The following is a 15,924-nucleotide window of genomic DNA, read 5'->3' as shown; positions in this document are numbered from 1 at the left end:
CCCCGGGCCGGCACGTCACGGCGAGGAGGGGCCGGGGGCGGCCTCGCCATTGGAGGGAGGGGGAGGCAGAGCCGGCCCCCTGCCCGGCTCCGACCGCCCGGACAGAAATAGCAATGTATTAAGGCTCCGCTGGGGCAGGCCGCCTCCCCGCAGAGCGCCCCGCTGGCCCGGCACCCACCGGCGGGTGCGGGGTCGGTGCGCCGGGGTCGGGGTCCCCGCAGAGAGCCGCGGCCGCCGCCGCCGCGCCCCCCAGTGCAAAGCACGTGTAGGTAGGTAGGGACCCCCGCCCGCCGCGCCCCGCCGGCACGGGCCCCGGGACGGGCGAACACGTGCGGCCCCGCCAGCCCGGCCTACCCCCCGGCACGGCCGCCTGACCCCGCCAGTGCCTCCTGCCTCCCGGGACGCGGCGCGGAGAGAAGCTTCGCCTCCGCCGCCCCGCGCTCCTCCCGCAGCCGACGGCGGCCCCGCCGTCCCGGTCGAACCGTCCCGCGCGACGTACACGCAGCCCCGCTTTCCCCGGCGCCCCCGCCGCTGTCCCCGCAGATGTCCCCGACACCGCCCGGTCTGCCGCGCCCCCGGCTCCCGCCGCCGCTGCCGGATCGGGCCCCGCAGTCCCGCGACGGCCATGCCCTACCGGGCCGGGCCAGGCCGAGTCGAACGGGCATCCTAGAGCCCCGGAGGTGCAGGCCCGGGGTGGAGAGCGCTATCCTGCGCTTTTCCTTGTTTTCTTTCAGTTTCTTTCGTTTTCTTTCGTTTTGTTTCGTTTCGTTTCGTTTCTCCCTCCGGTAACGGGAGGCGAGCGGCCGCACGGAGCCTCCACGCCGCCGTACCGGCGTTTAACGCGCTGACCGAGCCTATCGAGCCCCGGCCGCACTGCGAATCGTTCGTTCCCGGGGCTGCGCCGAGGATCGGCAGAGCCCCCTGGTGCGGCGCAGCGGGGGGAACCGCGGCCCCGCAACGGAGCCCCGCGGTCCCCGGGCCCCTCGGAGGGCTCAGCGCTGCTGCGGCGCGGGGAGCGGGCGCACCGAAGGCGGGGCGGGGGGTCCCGGGCGAGATATTTCGTTGTGACTAAAATCCTGCTGCCCCGCAGGGCTCGAATCGGCGCCGAGACGAAGCCACCGGGAGCCGGGCGCGCACGCCGGGCAGGTGAGTGTCCCGGGGCCGGGGCTTCGCGCGGCCTTCCCAGGCTCTTCTCTCGGGGGTCGTTACGGTCCGGCGGCTCCGCCGTTCACCGGCTCTGTCGGTGCCCTCGTTTCCCCAGCTCCCTCCATTCCTCAAGCCCCGGAGAAACCCACGAACGGGCGGCGCAGCCCGGGACGGGAGCCGGCCGCAGCTCGGGCGCTCCCGGTCCCGCGGCGGGGCCGGTTCCCGTTCCCCCGGCGCGCCGGATCGTTCCCACCGCGCCGCTTCGAACCCCTCGCCATAAGCCTCGGCGGATCGGTCCCTCCTCGCCGCTCCCCGCCCGCTCCCGGCCGCCTCCCTCCCTCCCGGTCCGGGCGGTGGACGAGAAAAGGCGCCCAGGCCCGATCGGGGCCCGGCTCTGCCCCGGAGAAGCAATAACAATTAGTAACAATTAGCTCCTGAGCGGGGTTACACATCGTCCGCCGCGGGGTCGGGCGGCCGCGCTCCTCGGGAGCCGCGCGGCGGGGACGGTGCCCTCGGTGGCGGCGGCAGCGGGAGCTGCGGGGCAGGATCCGGGAGGGGCCGCGGGCACGGGGAGGCCCGGACCGGGCGGACCCGGAGCCTCGGTCTGCCTTTCCCGGCCGTGGGGGCGGCTGTCCCGCCGGGAGCCGCTCGATCGTGCCGCCGCCGGCAACTGAAAGTGCCCGGGGAACCCGCACCCCGCGGAGGGAGGGAGCCACAGCCGGTCCCGGACACGCGGGGGAGCATCCCTGTGCCACCCTGGGACCGGCTGCGGCCGCCGCGTCCCCCGCCGGTGCTCTCGGCGCGGGCCCGGTTCCCGCACCGGGCGCCCCGGTACCGGGGGACGCGACCGGGGCCGGTGTTAGCGGCGCGGGGGGTGCAGGAGCCAGGGGAAGGCGTAGCCCCGGTACCTGCCGGCGGGTGTCAGCCCCGGGTTGAGGCTCCGGGGCTTTCCCGAGCCGGCTGGGCTGGGGTCAGCGGGCTATTAATGGTTATTTTATTTATATCATTAGCGGCGTCCCCTGAGCTCTGTTTACAGCGGGGCCTTGTTGTCCCGGCCGTTGCTGCGCTCTGTTTAGACAAGGGATTATTGTAATGGATGGAGCTCTCCTCGCGGATGCTGCAGCGGAGCCAGGAGCCCCCTCCCGGGCCCGGGGCGGGGGGAGCGGCTCTCGCAGCGGCCCCGGGCGCAGCAGCCGGCGGCCGGGAGCGCGGCTCGGGGCGCCGCTCTCAGCCCCGGGGCTGCTAATCGCTCCATTAGCCCTACCCCGCCCTAATGGCCGTAAACAAACAAACCCGCTAATCCGACCCCGTCTCCGGCCCCGGTGCTGGCGGGGACGCGGCTGCGGGGGGCGCCCACCTGCCCGGTGCCGGTGCCGGTGCGGCCAGCGCCGCCGGGAGCTGCCCCCCGCGCCGGGCTCTATTTACACTGAGCCTGCCCTTGTGTAAACGCTGCGCGCCGTGGTTTATCTCAGGGCCCGTCTGTTTCTCGTTCTCTGTCAGCAGTGCCCGCTGAAGGATGGTCCTTTCCCAGGGGCTCGGCCCCTGATTTATGTGAGAACCGCAGCGCGGCGGGGACGCCCCCGCACGGCGGGGCCGGCTGCGCGGGGAGGCGGCGGGGCGAGGGGCAGCGACCCGCGGGGGTTCCCCCCGCACCGGCCGACACCTGCCGGCAGCGCCGCCGCCCGCCGCCCCGCACAGAGCCCCGCACCGAGCCTCGACGGCAGCTCCCGGGGTAGGAAACGGCTTATATCCCAGCCCCGCCTCTTGCCCAGGAGTGGCTCTGTTCAGTAACTTTTTGAAAAGAAATGTTCCCCAGGAGAGCAGAGGGCTCCCGCAGCGCAGGGCAGCCAGGGCCAGGCGAAGGATGCTGAGCGCCCGCCCAGCTGTCCCCATCTCCCACCACCCTGCCCACTCCGATCTTCCAGGTGGCTCCTCACTCCACCCCTCGGGGTCTCGGGACCACCCCCCGTCTTGGAGGCTTTGACAAGAACCAACGGTGCAACATCCATTTTCTTCACAAATGCATCACTGCAAATATTTGCTTTTCTTCGATATTTTCTTGCTCCACTGGTATTGGCTGGTTTGCTTTTGCTTCACCGTTCCTTCCCAGGACAGGGATGCGCCATCTGGAGATAAGTCCTAGAACAAAGCCTTGATGATAAATGTGTTATCTGAGGGTCACACTCAGACTTTAGTGTTCTGAAAGATGCGTATGTTCCCAAGGTGGGAGCTTCATTTGAGGGGTGCCAAAGCTGTGTACAACATCCAGTGCTCAGCATTTTGGGGGACAGAGGTTGGTGGACCTCAGGAACTGCAGCTCATGCATTGAGCTCGATGAGAGCCAAATCGCAGGAGCAGGTAGAGGTCATCCTATATCTGAAGGGTAGGAAATGTTAGTGCCAAGGATCCCCACCTGCCCGCTTTTATTTGGCATTTCTTGTGCACATTATTTGGCCTATCTAGGCTTTTGCAAAGCCACCCTGCCACAGAGCACAGCTCCACAACTGCGGACGTGCCGAGAGTAGCAAAACATCTCTTCCTCTGGTGGAGAAGCTGTCATAAATCACAGTTTACTGCTCGTGTGATGAGAAGGTCTCATGTTGAGGCTCCTGCTGGGAGACACCGCCACAGACACAACTACACCAACCCCTCGCTAGTGCAAACCTCACAGCATTTCTGTGAGCACCTTTGCTCCGTGCTTCAAAAGCCATTGCTGCATGTTTCCACCAAAGAGGTCAAGAAGCGGGGCTGAAATTCATCCTTGAGCAGAGGACCAGCACGAGGATTGCTCACTGCTCGCATCCACAGGCCTGTGTAGTACTTGCATCCCATAGGGCTTAAGTGGAGCCTAAGTGGACTCTGGGCCTTGCGCTGGCGGCCTGCCCAGAGCTGGATTTCAGCTCCGAGCCCAGGCCTGCAGCTCTGATTCATGCACGTAATCCCGCTGAGGTCAGCGGGTTTCATCCTGCTCCCACTGCAGCTTGCGGGACGGTTCACACGAGAGTGGCAGGGTCAGGCACTGTGTTTGCATACACTGTAGAAAATGGAACAATTAAGATTAAACCAATTAAATTTTAACAGGTCTGGAAAGCGTTTTATTACATAATAAACAGGAGGGATTAGCCGTGTCGGGCTTTGCTGTATGTGCGCTGGCGGAGCGGTTCCTCGCTGTCCACAGCACTTGGTGTTCCTCAGGGCTGGGGACCTCCCTGAGCTGCCGCTGGGGCCGGCCCGCTGACAACACACGGGGCTGGGAGCACAGCTGCACGCTGGCTCCTGTTCCCATCCAGCGCCTTCCCCTGAAGCATTCTGGGTGCAACGCTTGTCTTAGCCTGAGCGAAGCCTTTTCTAGAAGGAATTTTGCAAGTTGTTCGGTGGCTACTTCTATGGGCGTCCTTCAGGGAGAGGGAAGCGCTCGTGCTTCTGTCAGGCATGCTGGTGAGGAGCAAGCACCCGGGCTGTATCTGTGTGAGGTGCTGACACGTCTCGTCTTGGAAACAGAGCTGATAAGTTCCTCTTGTTTAGGGTATCTGCCCAGCAGCCAGTCCCCACTTCTGTCCCTGCTTAATCAAGATTCCTCTGGCTGCAAGCAGAGCTTGTTCCCATGTGGATGAGGCCATCCCGGGAATGGTTACCCCTGGAGCTGGCTAAGCAGGGCCAAAAATGGTACACAGCTCTGGATTTGCTGGGGTGGTTCGGGGCTGAGAAAGGATGCAGGAACTAGCTTTGGCAGGAACTGTGCTGCAACCTTGGCTGAGCGCATGCATGAGGCTGCACACAGGCAGACGCCTATCTGTGGTGGCACTCACCTGGCTCTGCTCGTGTACAGGGGGTGCCACGGGCTCCAAGGGGCACCCACAGCCAGGGACTGTTGCACGGCTTCATCTTCTCAGCCATAACTCACCACTGGCTGCCTCAGCAGGGTTGTGCACAAATATCTCCCTGCCTTGCAACAAACTTCAGCACCTACCTGCAGCTAGGGATGAAGGAGAAAGACAGGAGCTAGGAAATCTTGTCCTTTCTGTCTCTGCTGGGTAAATACAGGATAAGGTCCTGGCAGGCTCCACCAAAAGGCATTTTGCATGCTGCTTCCAGAGGCCACAGCAGGCCAGTGTCTGACTCCACGGCAGGTTTTTCTCTGGAAGCAGAATAGTTGCTGCGGGTGGTGACTGTGGTGTGTTGAGCGTCCGCGAAGGCAAACCAGCTCCCTGGCTGACTACCATGCCTGGAAAAGTTAATGGTAAAGCATGTGCTCAGCCTGTACACATCGAATAAACACTCATTCTTTCATTTTCCTTTAAAACAGTTTTCGTATCTGGCCAGGGCTGCTCGTGTTGCTCCCTCCCACAGCAGCTCCTCACCGATGACTGCTGTATAAATAGAGCAGCCCTTGGGTCCCACACGCAGGTGGGCAGGTGGGCTATTTGAAAGCTTCTGTTAATAATTTATCTCTGAGTCCGCCTAATGAATTCTCCTCATAATTACTGCGCAGAAATTGTTAGTGTATCCTGATGATTCAGAACTTTCTAACAACAACTCTGAACTAAATTATAAACTGTTTTTCTATCTTGGAGTGGAGACTTGAGAGAGGATTCCTAATTGTTCTCATCCCCTCGGGGGCCAGAGCCGGATTATCCCACACAGGCTTCTCTGCAGACTTGTTTTTAGTCTATCGGTGGGCTGTCTGCCAGACTGAAGGGATGGGGAATTCAGTTTTCCAGTTTTAAATCCCCCCTCCACCCTTCCACTCCACTTACACCTCTAAGGAAGACCATGGATTAGAAAGGATTTGCCCTCATGGGGCTTTAGTTTGGGTTTGTGAAGATCTGTCCTTAAAAGCTTCGCCTTCTTTTTTTTTTTATCCCCATGTAAACCTGATTCCTGGCTTTACACTGGGAATGGACAGAAGTGAGGCACTGCGTGGTTTGTAGAGCAAAGATTTCCCATTTCTTTTGACATACCTGCCTTTAAATGGCATTTCCTCTTGGAGAGAATGGCTTCATGTGAAGGACAAGAAGGTGGAGACGGGTGCGAGGGGTTTTTTGGGAGCAGGGCATGGCTGAACTCCTCCTGCATTGGTTGCTGTGCTTTGGGAAAAGGCTGGATGGACCCCAAAGCTCATCCAAAACGCATAGCTGTGACAGTACTGCCTGGGTGTCTTGATGCAGCTCCTGGGCTGTCCCATTGCCATTAATTGTCCCAGTGCACCAGAAGCCTTGAGTAGCCGCACTGGGTCATCATCACCAAGGAGAACTGGGATGCTCTCCCTACAACCCAACCTGGTGCTCTCCCCCAGGGCATGTCCTCCACTGGCAACGACCCGTGCAGCGATACCGGGTCAGGCCAACAATTGCATGGCGCTCAGGCCATTGCGAAGTTGGCCAGGAGCTAGCATGAGGCCAAGACATGTCTTCCCTTCCTCATACCCCGCTTTGGCAGGCAGGCAAGAGGCCGTGCTGCCGGCCATGCCCCGTCCCACTGGAAGCGCCGACGCCTGTCTGGCTCCTGGGACACCCCGCCGGCCCTGTCCTGAGCACGTCCCCCACGCCCAGCAGCAGCGAGTGGGCACTGTGCCGCATCGTGGGGCCGTCCAGACACAGGCACCCTTCTCCAAACATCCCTCCCTCCGCACATCCGTGGTACCCCCGTGGCTCACCCATGTCCACCCCATGCACCCGCCCTTGCTGACGGTGGGGAAAGTCGGAGCCGTGTCCTTGTTCTGACCTTCGCCTGACCTTCCAGTAACGCTCGAGAAACCCTCGGAAAGGCTTTCTCATTGTGCAGCCCCAGGGTTTCCAGGGAATTAGTCAGCAGGCTGGAATTGTGCTCTGTGTATGTGACCCCCCCGCCCCCCCTGCCTCTCCCATCTCTGGAGCCGGACCGGTCCAAGAGATATGTTGCCAGGGTGACAGCGAGGTGTGATGGATGGACAGAGAGTGGCTGTGGAGTGGCAGGGCCACTGGTCAGTAACCCAGGGCTGTGTTTATAAGAAGGAAGAGGCTGTTTCCTGGAGCTAACATAATGCAGCTCTAAAAAAGGCAGGGGAAATACATCATGCGAGGAGAGCGCAGCCCTGGGAGGGGAGGGCCGCTGGGGAGCCCAGCACCAAAGCGAGTCTGCAGGTCAAGGTGCCTTTGACAGGGGCCTTTTTTATAGGCCATTTGCGTGAGAGTTCGCTGCTGTTTCTCTGCAGCCCTGACAGCAGCTCAAGGCCCAGCCAGGGTTTGGGGAGGGTCTAATCTAAACTTGCCACTTTCCAGCCCTTCACTTGCAGGACCCACTGATTTATTTGGAAATAAATACTCGCTGACTATTGTTTCATTGCACAGAGTGACAGCCCCCTCCTTCCCCAGCATGGGTTGGTGCCTTCTCCTGTGGTGGACGCTCGAAGGCGTGGGGAGCTGGGGAAAGACCCTAGTGCGGAGGGAGAAAAGGGCCCAGGAAGCAGCGATGCTCATAATCACGGTCCCTGCACAGGGTGGGGACCGAGGGCACCGCTCAGCACTTGTGGTGCCCAGGCTAAGAGCTGGACGGAAGTGACCAGCTGGAAAGGCTCTTTCCCAAGTGCCAGCCACGGTGGTTTTCCTTCCTTTATTTGCACCACAAGTGTGCAAGGTCCTCATGCCTGATGCCAGCATCTCCCCCGCTGCGAGGCTAGGGGCTCTGTAACCCCACACACCCACCGCTGTGACCACCGTGAGGTCATTCCCACCCCTCGTGTCACCTCTGAGCTCCTCAGCCACGCTCCCCCTCGTGTCACCCCCTCTGCAGAAAGGTCTGGCCATGGTAGAAGTGGTGGCTGCTGGTGCTGCTGATGGGGTTTTCCCTCTCTCCCCAGCAGGATGGGAGCTGACCCCCCCAGGTGGGCTGGGGCACCATTGCTGCCTTCCCTTTGCTGTTGCTCCTGCTGCTCTACTCAGCCCTTGTGTCCTCTGGGACTTTGTCATCCTTGCAAAGTGGAGAGCAGCGCCCCAGAAAATAGCCCCCAGGTTTTCCCTACCAAAAAAAAAAAAAAGAAATTAAAGCATTTCAGAAAAGAACCCTACAAAAAAAAAAAAAAGGGAAAACAATCCAGGCTCACCCAGCTGTAATTCCCACCATTTTCTACACAGGCACAATTTGCTTGTACCACAACTGAAAAATTATTGAAATGTTGAAAATATTTTATTCTTTATTCTACAACTTTTATCCTTACATCCTTTCAATAACGTTAGTTACATTACATTTAGGTTTTGGTTTTTTTGTTTTCTTTTACAAGAATGCCAAAGCTTTTAAAACTGTCAGCAAAGGGAAGAAAAGAGAGGAGGAAATCTAGAGTGAATGCCTAGGGTCTTCAAGCAGATTCAGGGTAGGGAAGAAAAAGAAGGCAAGGAAAACATGAAAACACAGCACTTCCAAATTTTGAACAGCTTTCTAGATTAGGAAACAGAAAAAAATGTTTCAGAATATACCATTGAAAAGTTAAATGAAAATTGTTTTTGTAAAAGTTTTTAACCTAATTATTTTTTGGCAGGAAAATTTTCAGCGATTTTTATACTGAATAAGTTTTAAAAGTAATTTTTCACAATGTTAATAATAATAATTTTACCTTGACAAAATAGTAAAAACCCTCAATTTCCACCTCACCGGCAAATATCTGGGTTCAGTTCTGTCCTCACTAGCGCGGGAGTAATTTTTTAAGTGGAGCCTCATTTTTGGCACAGGTTTTCGCTTTTCTCTTTTTCCTTTGGAAGAGGGATCTATCTTCAGCGTTGTTCATCCTTCCCCTGCTCTAATTCATGCAAATTCTGCCGCATGCACAAATTCCTCAGAGTTCAATATTAATCAGCAAATAATTATTTTGCAGCCCAGCCTGACCACTGTCTAAAAGCCACTTTCTAAATAAGTATTTGATGAGCATTTGTATATTTAATGTTTGCATTGTTCTAAGTGACTTTTAACATTAGGTTCTCTCACCCACTTTCGGTTCAAATTAGCACGTTAACATGCACCAATATTTGAATTTGTGTTCAGCTTGGATTTTGTACAGCTGTTTTTTAACAGCTTTCAAAAAAAACAATGCATATTTTGGAGTTATTTGTGTTTGTCTGACATATCCATCACAGCTGCTGGTGCAGGGGAAGGCAATTCCTACTTCTGGAAGCCTGTGCTGGGGGAGCTGGACTGTACTGGTCCCCTAGAAGCCTCAGCCCCATGACACGGGTGCCGAACTGCAGCCCCCTGAGATCAGCCATGAGCACAGGCTATTTTTTTTCCCAAAAATTATATCTTACCGTTTCCACAACCAGTTCTTGCTGGATTTGCGTCAAGCCTGTGGCACCCTGGACACGTGCTGCCCCGGGGAGAAGCAGGGCTGTCTCGGGATGGAGGGGCTTGTCTTTCCAGCTCTGCAGACTTGGCTGCCCGGCTCCTCTCTGAGCCTCCCCAGGTGGCCGTGATATTTCTAAAGGACTTGTCTCTGTGCCACAGTAAGCTCATTAGCTAATTCCCTTATTACACGGCATCAACTGAAGCATGTATGTTTGGGCTTCCAGGCAGCCCCTTCTCACCTTTCCCTCCAGCTCGCCTCCTCATTTCTCCCTTTTCTTTGTTTTAGCTGAGAAAATGGGTTTTAAAAAGTCCTTGTGGCCCAGACGTTTGGGGCGCATGCTCATCCCTCCCTTGCTGGTCCCAGTCCTGGGATACCCCAGCGAGGGGCTGGGGCTGCAGTGGGCAGGACCCTGCTTGCCCAGCAGCGCAGCCGGGTGCTTCCACCTCTGCCAAAGTGGCTTTTCGGGCACGTTCACATTTCTCTGTCAATCTCGGAGCCCAGCCAGGCAAACGTGCTTAAGGTTTGATTCAGACAAAGCAACACACGGGGAGTTTCCCAGGAAGGAGGCCGCCTTGGTGGGATGCAGCTCTTTGCAGGGTTTGAGAAGGGTGGTGGGATCTTGCATCTTGTTTGCAGAGAGACACCAAGTCCCTCACACCGAACCCGGTGCATGCTCACCCGGAGCCAGGGGGTCACAGCCCTTGGGGCCAAGCTTTTCATCCCCAACATAGGGAGCCTGTCGGCCTCTTCCCTCACCGCCTGCTCCAGGAGAAGCTCGGTCACAACCCCTGCCTGGGGAAGAGGGACGGACCCAGCATCCTACCCTCTTCCTTCTAGGGGGCCACACGCCGCAAAATCCACCTCATGCCGGCACTTTCCGGCCCTCTGTGAGAATGTACATTTTGTGGCTCCTTCATTGACTTTGAAGAATGTCCCTTTATTCACAATGTTATTTCCTTTAATCACTGTGAGGTTGCAGGAAATCTTCTTGGAAAATTGTTTCAGATTGGCTGGAATCACCGTACTGTCGCAGGGATGGAAAACTCACTTGAACTTGTTTTTATTTTACCCTAAAAAGTCACTGTCCCCAGAAGGTTCAGATGAATTCGGATAAACATGTGAGTTCCGAGGATTTAGTTGTTGATGAGCAGATTTTTTCTCCCTTTTTTTTTTTTTCCCAAATGAACCTCCGTGGCTTTCCAAGTTCCTGAGCTTTACACAAGACCACGGGTGCAGAACTAAAGGAAAGCTGGGCCATTGGTGTAAACAGATTGAAGAGAGGCAAATACATCATTAAGGGACTCAACATGCGAATAGAGATAATGAAGTGGTAGGTGACAGCTTTGGCCATCACCTAAGAGCTGAATCAACTGAATTTTCTTCTCCGTGAGGATATCTGTGTTGGCTGACACAGGAAAAACAAGACGTGCTAAATCTTGACTTTTATGGGAGTTCAGTCCCATTTCCACATGAAATTCTCATGAGCAATGGAGAAATGTGCCCTAGGTGAATGTGCAGCTACGTGAGAGCACAGCTGTCTGAAAAACTGTATGGAAGGGGCAGCTACCAGTGCCCAACCCTCAGACAGTGTCTGGTCTGGGTCTAGGGCTAGTCAGTGCTTTCACCAGTGTTTTTTACTTGCAGCACTAGTCTGTTAGGGCCTGCAAGGGTGCTTTTCCTGAGAAATTGGAGAAATCTGAAATAAACCTGTTGATATGAACAAGTACAGATCTTTTCTATGAGTTAGGCAAAATCAACAGCACAAGCACTACCTGGGGAATGAGCAAGGTTGCTCTGTGGGAATGTAGCTGGAGGTGATGGTTGGTCTTGCAGGGAACATGAGCCAGCAGCAGCCTGAGTGAGAAGAGCAAAATCAGACCAGGACACACAAACAAGGTGTTTGCAAGACACCTGATGTGATCCTGCCCCACTTAGAAAGTGTTATTCTGAGCACTGAATCCCACTTGGGGCTCAGCGTTTCAAGTTGTGGTTCTTGGAGAAAGTCCAGGGAAGAACGAGATCAGAAATTCAGAAAACATGACATACTGGAGAAGGCTGAAGGACCAGGGTAGCTTGGTATCAAGACAAAAAGACTGCAGGGGAATGAGATAAAAGTCTTTACATACATAAAGCCTGCTACAAAGAGTGAAATAATGGGCTGTTCTTTGTTTTCAGGGTGGGTAGAAGAAGGAGCCATAGGCTCACCATGCAATGACTGCGGTAAAGGAGATTAAAACTCGTTTTTCCTGGAAGCTGTCTTCACCACTAGAGGCTTATTTTAGGAAGGGTTTAGACAAAAGCTCCACCAGGAAGAGTTTGCCTCGACTGGGGGCAGGCAGACAGGATAAGTGACCTTTCAAGGGCCTTCCAGGCTTATTTTTTATAATTCCGTGACTATGGATACTTTTAAGACAGAGAAGATCTTTTTGCCTCTAGACAATCTATTCAAGACTGGTCCTTGCCAGGTGTGTTTTTCTTCAGCTGTGAATGTCGTCCAGGTTTCCATTATCTCCATCAGCTGGTTTTGTTATTCAATCCTAAGCATTTTATTTTTACATTTGATTTTTTTTTTTTTTGCTCATTTCAGCGCATCCTTGTCATCCTTCTTTTCCTGGAATAGTCATATGCCTTGTGTGGTCCCCCCCAGGTAGTCACAAGGACACCTCCTTCCCTTCCCCATCCAATGGACTATATGCCTATACTTGGGATCCAAGAGCACCCCGTGGCAGACCCCATCTCGGTCATCATCTGCCTGGTGACAGACTCCTGGTGTTGCAAGCTCATGTCTCACTCCTGGCTTCAACCCCATCGTGAGGCCCCTGCGGGTCGTCCGTGGGCTGCGTGTTTTTCTCTTTCTAAAACAGGACTAGCAACTGTTGTCCCCCTCCATCTGTGGGTTTGCAGACATCGACTGTTCGGTGTTTACGCTGAGGTCATGTGATGGGAATTTTTCTACGCATATTACTAACACACTGTATTTTTACTCATGATGTTTAAGATCAGAGTTAGTCATTAGATCACCTATGCTGATTTCCCCGGCTGCCTTGTCTTGTTACTCTTTCTAAATCCAAATAACTCGGGGATTCACTAATGCACAAAAGCATCTTGTCTGGAGGAGCGAGGGAGTTCATGGTTTAGTCTTACTTAATCACTGATGGTTAATCCACTGGCTAATCAGCATTGCTCAGAAAATGTGTGTTGTATTCCTTATGCAGGTTTCTCTGGCTTTTAATTTCCAACCATTGATTCTTGTTCTTCCTTTTTTTGACTGGAATAAAAACACTTTAGCACACAGTATTTTCTTACTACATGAGTTCCTGTGCATAGCAGTCAAATTTCTTAAGCTTTTTTAAGAAGAAAACAGGTTGAGCTTGATTCTGTCACTGTGGGGTGCATTCTCCTGTCCTTCTGCCTTTTCTGTTGCTGCTTTCTGCACCCTCTCTCATTTCACAGGATAATTTTGGCCTCAGGAGCTCTGGCAGCACAGCCCGCTGGTTGGGCCTTGATCCACTGAATTTTGGAAACGTCTGAAGATGCAGATCTCACTGCCTTGCTGGGTTCCTGTGCCAGTGCTCAGCTGTTAACCCTCCTAGTGTCCCACAGCTCCCCAGTCTGGCAGCAAGAATGCTATGGGAGATGGTGAAATGGGGAGGAGGGGGGAAATCACATCTGTGGTGTCCCTTTCACTTGCATCTTTTTAAAATGAGGCACCAGGCTAGTCAGAGTACCTCAGAGCTGGTATCCCATCCCCTGCTGCATAAGGCACTGCCTTGTAGCTTCTATTTGCCGTGCTCCCAGCTCTGATGCCTAGGGCTGCATTCACCATGTGGCCCTAGCATGGAGCTCACATCTCACTGCTCACCCTCAGGACCCCAAACTAACTCAGCACCAGAGCCCTGCCTTAGCCCCTGCTACACGGAAAGATAACCCACTTTCTTTGCTGACACAGTTGGCGTTTGGCTCACTCAAAACCCATGATGGGGTGACTCCATGCCCTCTATCATGTGCTGGACCGCAGCCGAGGTTGGCAGCAGCGAGTTGGTACTGACTATCGGCTCGCCAGTGCCTGTGCTGGGTACCCAAAGTCCAGAAATTACCTTTCTTAACACTGTTTCAGCAACATCTCCCTGTTGAGAGCAACTTCTGGGGACTGGTCATGATGTATGTAATGGGTGGGCAATCAGCATTAATTAGGACAAATGCTTAACTGAAATATTAAATGCCTCGTGTACCCAAGTGTCTTGTACCCACAGCCTCACTGCTCCCTGTTTCTCTGAAGCCATCGCTTTCGATCCTTCAGGCAGTTCGAGTCCCTGCGTGAGTCTCACAGACCAATCTCTGTGTTTCTCATTTTCAAGCGAGATCTCCTAGAAGATCCTATGAAGACAGCTATGGACTAATAACATCTTCTCCATATATGGTGCATTTCTCCTCGGTTTGTGTGCAGCTGTGAGCATGCGTTACTCTCTGTGCAGCATGCAGCCAGCTCCTCGCCAGCGAGCGCGTGTTACACAGCCCAGCACGGCTGCACGCTGCGGGCATCCAAGGCTCAGCTACAAAACCAGGTACATTTTGGCCAGGGCCCTGCTTTTCCTTCCATGCAATGTCAACCCTGGACGAGTTTGGCCTGTGCAGCGCAGATGACTGCTAACACTTACACGTGCTTTTATAGTGTAGCATTTCAAAGGGCTGGTTGCAAGGAGGTGCATGCACATTTCCTGTATGCCTGGCCAAAAATTCAATACTTGAGAGTGCCAAGGAGCCCTACAGTTTTGCAGAACTTGCCATTTTGATGTTCACAAAAGACAAAGTGTTGCCAAAACCTAGGGAACAGTGGGGAAGGTGCCAGCATTATTTTCCTGCTCCTTGGATTTGCTCAGTTTTAATTCTCACTCTGTGACCATATGGCTGGCTTGTTCCTGCATTGTGTGCATCCCAGCCTTGTGTGCATCCCAGCCTTGTGAGGGACAGTGGCGGGATGTGCCTCAGCTGGGATAGGGGGATCAGGTTTAGCTTTGCTGTCTGCTGGCGACTCAGAGGTGGCCAAGGCACGAGCATCTGCACCAGTGCCAGTGTGACACATGCCAGGTTAGGGGAGTGCAGGTGTTCAGCTCTGAAGGGCAGGTCCATCCCCAGGTGCCAGCTGTGCCATCAGGGTCAACTTTTTGTGCCGAACAACCTCCTCAAAGCTGCCCAGACATGCCACGGGCTCTCTAATGACCAGGCAGGAGGACAGATCCAGTGCTTCCAGGTCTCCTCTCATGATATCCACCAAGTCCCATTCCTGTACTAATCTTGTCCTTCTATCCAAAACAATTATGGAGGGCTTGTTGGTTTTGGCACAGACCTTTATTTACAAATCCCATCCTGCTTATAGCTCATGATTTCTTTATCCTCTAGATGTTTACAAAGCTCCATTTCTTAATATTTGTGCCATTATTTTACTAGGGACCCGTGTGAGTCTTTCCAGACAGTAATTGTCTGGCTCATCCTCTCCCCCACCAGCTCTTTGTACAGAAGTGCACATCTCCCTGCTGCCCCTGCCTGCCCAGGATGCCCAGTGGGACAGGGATGGGCAGAACCGTGGGCAGCAGCAGAGGAGTGTCCTGCTCCAAAGATGTGGAATGGGATGTGCAACGAGAGCCTCTGCCCTGCTGTGTCCCACTGCCCGCATTGCGTGTACACCCTGCAACCCCATGTTGCCACACCTGGGTCAACAACATCCTGTAGTCTTGAGCTCTTGGTGAACATCTCCTGTCCCCCTTTCTCCTCGTGCCCCCACGCTCACTGCTCCTGGGCTCAGGGTACAGGTATGCATCCCTGGCTGGGGGCGTAGACCCTCAGTGGGCTTCCAGCTGGCTGGGGACTGTGTCCTGGGAAGGCAGACAGTGGCAAGGCCAGCACTGTGATTTTGGGGTCATTAGTATGGTGCAGACGTGGGTCAGTGCCTTATGCTGTCCATGGCTCTGATGCTGGTCCCTGCCCCTGGGCTGTCTGTCGCAGGGGCTTGTTTAACTTTCTTTGCCACAATATCTTGCAGTCTTTAATCTGTTTATCCTCCTAACCCCACTCTGAGGTGAGGGATATTTATCCTCATTTCAGAGGTAGGGAACTGAAGGGATTCTTTTCAAATGTAGATCAGTGTTTAATGATGCAGAGATAAAGATTTTAAAAACACGCCCAAAACACCGTACAGAATGTAACTGAGCTGGGAGTTTCTGCAAATCCCATTAAGTGCCTCTGCCTTATTCAGCTGCTGCTGTTTTGGGACAGAACTTGTGCAGGGACCTGCAGAGGTGCCAAGCAGGCTCCAGCCTTCCAGCCCATGAGCCGGGCAAGGGTTGGGCACAGGGAGACAGCTGAGCCCACATTTGCCATGTAGTTTCCCTAGGTGTGCTGGGGGGGGTGTGTTGATACAGAAGCCTCTGCTCAAAGCAGGTGCTAAAACCTGAATTTCACAAGTGCAT

General features: G+C 54.7%; 1 long non-coding RNA gene across 1 annotated transcript; it reads left to right on the top strand.

Moving 5' to 3' along the window:
• Positions 1-111: 111 nt before the first annotated feature.
• LOC138723913 (uncharacterized) lies at positions 112-14,397 on the top strand. Its single transcript, XR_011337945.1, has 3 exons — positions 112-269; positions 1,091-1,146; positions 13,758-14,397. It is a non-coding gene; the product is annotated as an uncharacterized lncRNA (long non-coding RNA).
• Positions 14,398-15,924: the final 1,527 nt, after the last annotated feature.

Source organism: Phaenicophaeus curvirostris, chromosome 9, assembly GCF_032191515.1.
Source record: "Phaenicophaeus curvirostris isolate KB17595 chromosome 9, BPBGC_Pcur_1.0, whole genome shotgun sequence".
Lineage (NCBI taxonomy): Eukaryota > Metazoa > Chordata > Aves > Cuculiformes > Cuculidae > Phaenicophaeus > Phaenicophaeus curvirostris.
Note: the sequence above shows the minus strand (reverse complement) of the source record. Positions and strands in the feature narration are given on the sequence as shown.